This window comes from Oryx dammah, unplaced genomic scaffold (assembly GCF_014754425.2).
Source record: "Oryx dammah isolate SB20612 unplaced genomic scaffold, SCBI_Odam_1.1 HiC_scaffold_11, whole genome shotgun sequence".
Classification (NCBI taxonomy): domain Eukaryota; kingdom Metazoa; phylum Chordata; class Mammalia; order Artiodactyla; family Bovidae; genus Oryx; species Oryx dammah.
In genome coordinates, this window is record NW_024070195.1 from 15,445,861 (window position 1) to 15,454,110 (window position 8,250).

Here is an 8,250-nt window from a genome sequence, read left to right on the forward strand (position 1 = left end):
ACTGCCTTATCAAGAATAAAACAGATATATTTTAACATACCTCAAATGTTCCAATAGGGTTGGATGAGGGCTGAGTTTATAGTTGTAACTCAACACAAAAAGAAGCAAAGTATTTGGAGAAAGGCATTTCCAACCTTTTACAGAGCTTCACACAAATATAGAGAGACTAAAGCAAGGCAAATGTATTAGTTTGCTAGGGCTGTTGTAACAAAGTACCACAAATGGATGGTTTAAAAAACAGAAATTTATTTTTTCACAGTTCTGGAGGCTAGATATTTGTCTTCAGTTTCTTCTTTTTGGCGGCGCTGCCCACTCCAATCCCCTCTGGGGGCCAGTGCTCTGCATCCAACTAGCATCATTTTGATCACATAGAAAATTAGACACAAAAGAAACCTAATTTCTACCAATGTGCAAGCAACTTAAAATGGTACCTGTTGATCCAATAATGGATTCCTTACCATGTAGCACCACCAAACTATGAATTGTTTGACTCCCAAAAGGAGGATCTGAAAGCCTGACTTGCCAAAAAAGTTTGCCAGCCCTGATTCAATTTTCAGTACCCTGCCAGGAGAGTGTCCTCTGCTACCAGTTGTCCTGTTGATCTTTGCAAAACTAAGCCTCATGCTCTAGGGGCTTGGCGGGGCCCTTCTGATTTGTCTTTGCTGGACCTCCTTCCATGCGAGTGGGTTCCAGTAAGAACCAGAAGTTAACTTCTTGGCATGGTACATTCTGATGCAGAAGCAAAGGCAATGCATAACTCTAAAACTGATGTATTGTTGTGAAATTCTGATATTTGCAACAAGCCAATGAAGGCAATGCATTGGAAAGGAACATGTTTTTGTTAACTCTCTAATCTTTTCATGTAGGGAACAAACTGCCTTCATAGCACATCAGTCTTACTGAGATGAAAGGTCCTAATTTGGATAGTTTGTAGAAAAGATTTACCAGGAAACTTTCAGTTCACATAATGAGAAGCTTCTAGGTAACTTCTAGAATTTCTTGTCTTCCAGTGTGAACTCAGTATTCTTAAAAAGAAAAGGCAAGGGTTAGTGCTTCCTGGGATTTGGCTTCAAGTAATTAATACACAATCACTGTCTTCAACTAGGGGAGCAGGCATGAGGTAAAAGTGTTGCCTTAGGGAGATTTTGTCAAATGGATAATTCAAAAAAGTCATTCCTTTTGAGCTTGGAGTCATTAACTCCTCTAGTAACCAACTGTGAGAGTTATGTTTGAGCTTGTCATGAAAATTACTTAAAAAAAAAAAGGAAAAGACAAGGGGCTGTTGACTTGGCTGCCAGTTTATTTACACATCTTAAGCAAGAAGCTGCATATACTTGTTTTAAGATTCGTTTGGAATCCTACTGGCATTCTCCAGTCATCTCACAGAAGAGTCTGTCTGTGTTAGAATCAGTCCCTGCTACAGTGTAGATCAGGCTCAAACATTACAGATGGTAGATAACTCATTCCCTTTTTTTAATTCAGGGAAAAGTGGTATTCAAATACTTGTTCTTATATACTCAATCATTTGAGCTGTGCTGTGCTTAGTCACTCAGTTGTGTACAACTCTTTGTGACCCATGGACTGTAACCCACCAGGCTTCTCTGTCCATGGGCATTCTCCAGGCAAGAATAACTGGTGTGGGTTGCCATGCCCTCCTCCAGAGGATCTTCCCAACCCAGGGATCGAACCCAGGTCTCCTGCATTGCAGGCGGATTCTTTACCATCTGAGCCACAACGGAAGTCCAGAATACTGGAGTGGGTAGCCTATCCCTTCTCCAGGGGATCTTCCTGACCCAGGAATCGAACCAGGGTCTACTGCATTGCAAGGGGATTCTTTACCAGCTGAGCTACCAGAAAAGCCCAATCAGCTCAGAGGAAATTTAAGGACAAGCTCGCTGGCTGGTACTTTATTCAAAAAAGTGACAGCTCATCAGAGTGCTGTCAGTTCTGTTGGTTCTTCTGTGATGAACCTGAGGAAAGAAAAAGGAATTCCAGCTCTCATAGTGTTTGGGGTTGGAGCAGGTGTCTTAGTTCGTCAGGATTGCTGTGCCAAAGCACACAGATGAGGAAGGACAGAAGCGTATGTTCCCACATGGAAGCTGGGAAGTCCAAAATCAAGGCTGGCATGGCTGTTCCTTCTAAAGGCTGTGAGGAAAGGATCTATTCCTGGCCTCACCTGGGCTAACGGATGACCATCTTCTCCGTCTGCCTCCCTTCCGTAAGCAGTCTATGTCCAAATTTCTCCTCTCTTAAGGGCACTAGTCACACCGGATTTGTTGCTGCTGCTGTTTAGTTGCTCAGTCATGTCCAGCTCTTTGGCAACCCGGTGGCCCCCAGGCTCCCCTGTCCATGGGATTTCCCAGGCACCATCAGTGGAGTGGATTACCATTTCCTTCTCCAGGGGATCTTCCCGACCCAGGGATCGAACCCACTTCTCCTGCATTGGCAGGCAGATTCTTTACCCCTGAGCCACTAGGGAAGCCCTGTCCTGGATTAGGGCCATCCTAATGACCTCATTTTAACTTGTTTACCTCTATAAAGACTATTCCCAAATAAGGTCACAGTTTTAGGGCTTTCCTGGTGGCGTGAAGTGAAGTTGCTCAGTCATGTCCGACTCCTTGCGACCCCATGGACTGTAGACTACCAGGCTTCTCTGTCCATGGAATTTTCCAGGCAAGAATACTGGTGGCTTAGGGGGACACAAAGAGTCAGATACCACTGAGTGACTAACACTTTCTAAGGTATGAGATGTTAGGACATCAACATATGAATTGTGGGGGGATGAAATTCAACCCATAACGTGTGTGTCGGGTTGGGGGGAGGTGTGGCATTCATTGAAAACCCACATAAGGGACACCCACTGCTGATTTCTAGTAGCCGCACTGATACCCTCAGTGCAAAAACAAATGCTTTCAGCGTCTCAAAAACAAACCTCCTAGAAGCAGTCAGATTAGTTCATTGTGTTCTAACTGATACACAGAAGTGCCCAGGACCTTTTGGAAAAGACCTTCACCAGAAAGTATAAGTAGTTAAAAGACTTGGTATTTGAAGGACCATCATTTTACTTATCAATGACTTTAATTTCTATGTTAATACCTCACTCACTGATCTTTCATTCTGAATAAGTGAAGTTCCTATGTTTAAAATTATGCTGTAGCTTAATTCATTCATATCTAGAGGATACCTAGGACAACGTGTCTTTTAGCATGGAGTAATGATGATAATTTCAATGGCACATTTGTTGAGACGCACAGATCTACCTCTTAGAATCTGGACTACTTTGAACAGGTGACTTAACCTCTCTGTGCTTCTCTTGCCTTATCTATGAAGTGGCTTGGTAACAGAGTTGGAGAATCAGATGAGATAATGCTAGTGAGCTCTCAGTTTGGGACCTGGCACACAGTAGATGTTCAATCAAGTGGTAGTTGTTCCAACTTTATTATATTTTGTATCTTCATAAAGCAAGATTGGGGATCACAGCCCAGGTCTTTAGTGTCTACAGGCTGAGAGCAGGTGTGGAGGGCCTGTCATAAAGGGGAGCTTCCTGCTTCTGAGGACACTTTAAAAGTTGGGTGACCCACACTCCCAACATCCCACATGTCCCTTGCACATATCACAGTACCATTGCTTCATCTGGACTTCCTGTTGGTATGCAATGGTGGTTGGCGCCAATGTGGTGCAGAATGCAAGGTGGAGGCAAAGTCAGAAGGGAGGAGAGACAGAAGGATCTGTGAGTAAATAAGAACTGAAATTCAGAGTATTCAGCCTTTTAATCACCTACAATAAATAAATGATTGAGAGAAGCCCATGCTGTTTAAGATACATACGTCTATTGATAGAAAATTCCCCTCGATCTTGTTTCTATCTATAGTCTTCAATATGATCAACCCTTAACTTTCCTTCCTAAAGTCGATTCTCTTGACTTTCTTTGGTTCTCTTGGTTGCTGGTTTTTCATCTGCATAATTAATCTCTATGTGACTTTGTCTCATACCATGTGTGTAACCAAACCTATTACTACTTTCCCTATATTTCTGGCTACTTCCAATCACTTATAGTCTAACTGGTTGTAGACAGAGCTTAATGGAGAAGCTCACTCTGATCAGCAGACAATTCAAGACCACCCAGAATGTTCCTCTAAACCATTTTTCCAGCCTCATTACCGTCATTCATTACAACAAGCCCTTTAATCAGGGCAAATAAGTGACTTACTGTTCCCCTCGAGTTCCCAATTTCCATGCTGTTTTTTTTTTTCTCCCTGGAATAATCCTATTTCTTTCCATCTCTTCTTTACCCGTCATGCCCACCTCCCAACCCCTGCCACTTACCACCCAAAACACACACAGAAACCAGAGCCTCCAACCTCCAGCTCAAAAAATGTGGCCCCTGCCCTCCCAAGAAACAACTCCACTGCTTCTTCCAAGGCATTTTCTTCAGACGCCATCCCAGGCCACATCTAACAGTATTCTCAGCCTTCTTCTTAATGATCTGCATGGTGAAACTGAAGCTCCCCACTCCCCAGAGCCTAGCTCACTGCCTGACATAGAGGGGCCACTTGATACAGGTTTTAATGAAGGGGCAAATGAATGAATGGGAGTGAACAGTAACAGGGAAAATCCCAAACATCAAATAATCCCAAAGGAATCTATATGTGACTTTGGAATGTATACATACATTCAGAGAACATCAAACACAAAACTTCAAACACAGCAATGAGGCCAGCCTGTGCAGATCCCAGTTGGGTGGGGTGTCCTGGGAAAAGGGTGGGAATCCTAACAGGAAGGGAGGAACTTCTCACTAGGCAACAACCCTTCCCCAGCCTCAGTGGCTTATCTAGAAATCAGAGAGACTCCATATGGCTTAGAGCTCAAGGGTGCAGGGCTGGGTAATGAATAAATGATTGTAATGCCTTTGGAAATGGAAGTGCTATGCAAATGCTAAATGATAATAGGAGAAAATAATCATCTTCCATTATCTTCTTTAAAGATGTAAATAACATAACTCTTTTCAATCTAAAGTGCGTTCAAGAAACAGCAGTGTGCTGAACAGGGAGGTGCAGTGATCCTGCAAACCCATTCAGCGTTCTGAACGCAATTATAGTGCTGACCATCAGCCCTGAAAACAAATTACAGTAGCTAATGACAGGGAACAGTAATTAGAATGTTTTTAGAAAATTACTTGGAAACAAAATTGTCAACAAAGACCACTCAAATATAGCTGTAAACAGCTTAAATAACAGAATAATGCAGTGACCTATGCCCCCAAGTGACATGAAGAAGATGTTAAACACATTCCGGGTCCCAAATCACTGTCTTCCAAAGTGATTATGTACATTGTTTTTAACCTCCGGCTTTGTGGGTCCTTCCAAATGAGGTGGAGAGCCAAGTGCCCTTGGACATTCTGCTGTTTAGTAAAGTCTTATCCGGGTTCACTCATATATTCTGGATAAGTCTCCCTTTCCCCTCTCCTTTGCATTCTTTGTTATCTTTGGCATTCGTTTTTGAAAAACATGAACCTCACTTGGAACAAATCCATTAAAGCAAACAACCTTAAAACTTTCCCAACCGCCCCCATGGCTGTGATCCACAGGCGCCCAATACTGGGAGGGGGGCACTCGCCTCCCAGGGGTTACAGTGCTTGTGGGGATCCTGCTGGAAGAGTTTCTTGTTAACTATAATAGGATCTGACATTTACGTATCTCAGTTTTAATTCCCTGCAGACTGGTACAGCTCAAGCCTGTGATAAGTAAGTGGGGGGATGGAGTATAGAGGAAAAAAAAAAAGGCATGGGTGGAGGGGGGTATGGAACAGGAGACAAAGGATACATTGCAAGCCTTGAGAATGAAACAGGTTCTCATCGCACTTTATTAGTAACAGAGCAAAACCAAATTTCCCCAAACAGGGAAGTTTGAGGAGAGAACTGCTTCAATAAAAAGTTGCCACTTTTTTTTTTGGGGGGGGGGGCTCAGAAAAGCTCAAGTTTAACTCCTCATTTTTTGCCTGTAATGGAGATTGGAGCAATTCCTTGCAGTTGTGTGCATTTGTATGTATTTTAAGGCAAAACAAGTACCAAAAATATGTGTTTAAAAGAAACCATATTCACTGGAATTCTTTCTGAAATGTGTGTTCCTCATCCTTCTCTGACTAGACAGCATCCCAAGGAGGGTCCGTGTCTTGTAACTGAGAGCTCCAATGTCATTATTAGAGCCAACTGCCACAGAAAACGCTGGACTATAGTTATGCTTGGCACCTAACAGGAAGTCACTTTGAAAATGCCTTAGTCCACTTGGGGGTGGTTTTCTCTGCCTCTGGACTTTGCTGTCAGGCTAGCTAATTTAGCTTTTCACAACCCCATCCACTTCTAAGTTTCCTGCTTCTTAACATGCGGTGGTGGCCTAAACCTCTAACTCATCAGAACTGTAGCCTAATTGGCTCTCAGTAGGGGCCTGTGAGCAAAGTGATATTGACTGCTTGCTAGAAACTTTGTATTTTTCACTTTTGTTCTTTGACCACATTCCAAAGATCTGAGCTGACTGTATAAATGGGGTACCACTGAAATTAATAAAAGCTGCTAATTATAGCATAGAATTTAGGCATCTGATAGAGATTTATATGAGATACTCAGATTATACAACCTTTTTTTCTGTTTTCTGGCTTTTAGTTTCATATTTTCAGGGTGATGCAATATGTTAACATGCTATTTGTTTCTAATTAATTTGTAAAACATCCACTAATAGGATTAACATAATTCTATTACAGAGAATTTGTTATACAGAGGAACAACAACCCGAAAACCCATAGTCCTGAATCTTAACTCTACCATGTCTTGCCCTTTGGGGTATTTCTTTGACATGCATACACATGCTTTTGCAAACATCCTGACATCTTCTATACAAGTGTATATCCTGGATTTTTAAACGTATTGAAGTATAGTTGATTTACAATGATTCAGGTGTACAGTAAAGTGATTCTGTTATGCTTCTCTATATATACTATTCTTTTCCAGGTTTCTTTCCATTATAGGTTATTATAAGATACTGAATATAACTCTCTGTGCTGTACAGTAGGTCCTTGTTATCTCTTTTATATATAGCGGTTTGCATCTGTTAATCCCAAATTCCCAATTTATCCCTCACCTCTTGGGTTTTTCTGTTCTATAAATACTTTTTTTTTAGATTAGACTTATAAGTAATACCATATGGTATTTGTCTTTCTCTGATTTCACTTAACTGTGACAATCTCTAGATTCATTCATGTTATTGCATCTTTTTGTGGTTATATCATTTTATGGTTGAGTATTGTTCCATTTAGATTGCCTCCATATTTTGGTTATTGAATGGAGCTATGGGTATTGGGGTGCATGTATCTTTTCAAATTAAAGTTCTTATCTTTTCTGGATATATGGCTAGGCATAGGATTGCTAGATCACATGACCACTCTATTTTTAGTTTTTTGAGGAACCTCCGTACTGTTTCCATAGTGGCTGCACCTATTTATACTTTCAGCAGCAGTATAGGAGGGTTCCTACCGGTGTAGGAGGGTTCCCTTGTCTGAGCCTTTTAATTTATCGTTGGGTTCAGTTTGCTAGTATTGTGAGGAATTCTGTGTCTATGTTCATCAGTAATATTGGCCCTGTAATTTTCTTTGTGATTTTTTGGGGGGAGGTCTGGTTTGGGCATTAGGGTGATGGTTGGTAGCTTCACAGGATGAGTTTGGAAGTATACCTTCCTGTGCAATTTTTTGAAATAATTTCAGAGAAAGGTGTTAACTCTTCTTTAAATAGTTGGTAGAATTCCCCTGTAAAGCTATCTGGCCCTAGATTTTTGTTTCTTGGGAGTTTTTACTGATTCAGTTTCAGCACTGGTAATTGGTCTGTTCATGTTTTCTATTTCTTCCTGGTTCAGTCTTGAGAGATTGTACCTTTCTAAGAATTTTTCCATTTCTCCTAGCTTGTCCATTTTATTGGCATATAGTTGTTCATAGGAGTCTCTTTGTATTTTCACATCCTGTGTTTAAAATGCACTATGTAAAATGTACTATGTCATGGATAAAGAACTTGTGGTACATATATACAGTGGAATATTACCCAGCCATAAAAAGGAACAAATTTGAGTCAGTTGTAATGAGGTGGATGAACTCAGAGCCTGTTATACCAAGTGAAGTCAGAAAGAGAAAAAAATATTAACACATACATATGGAATCTAGAAAAATGGTACTGATAAACCTATCTGCAGGGAAGGAATGGCGACACAG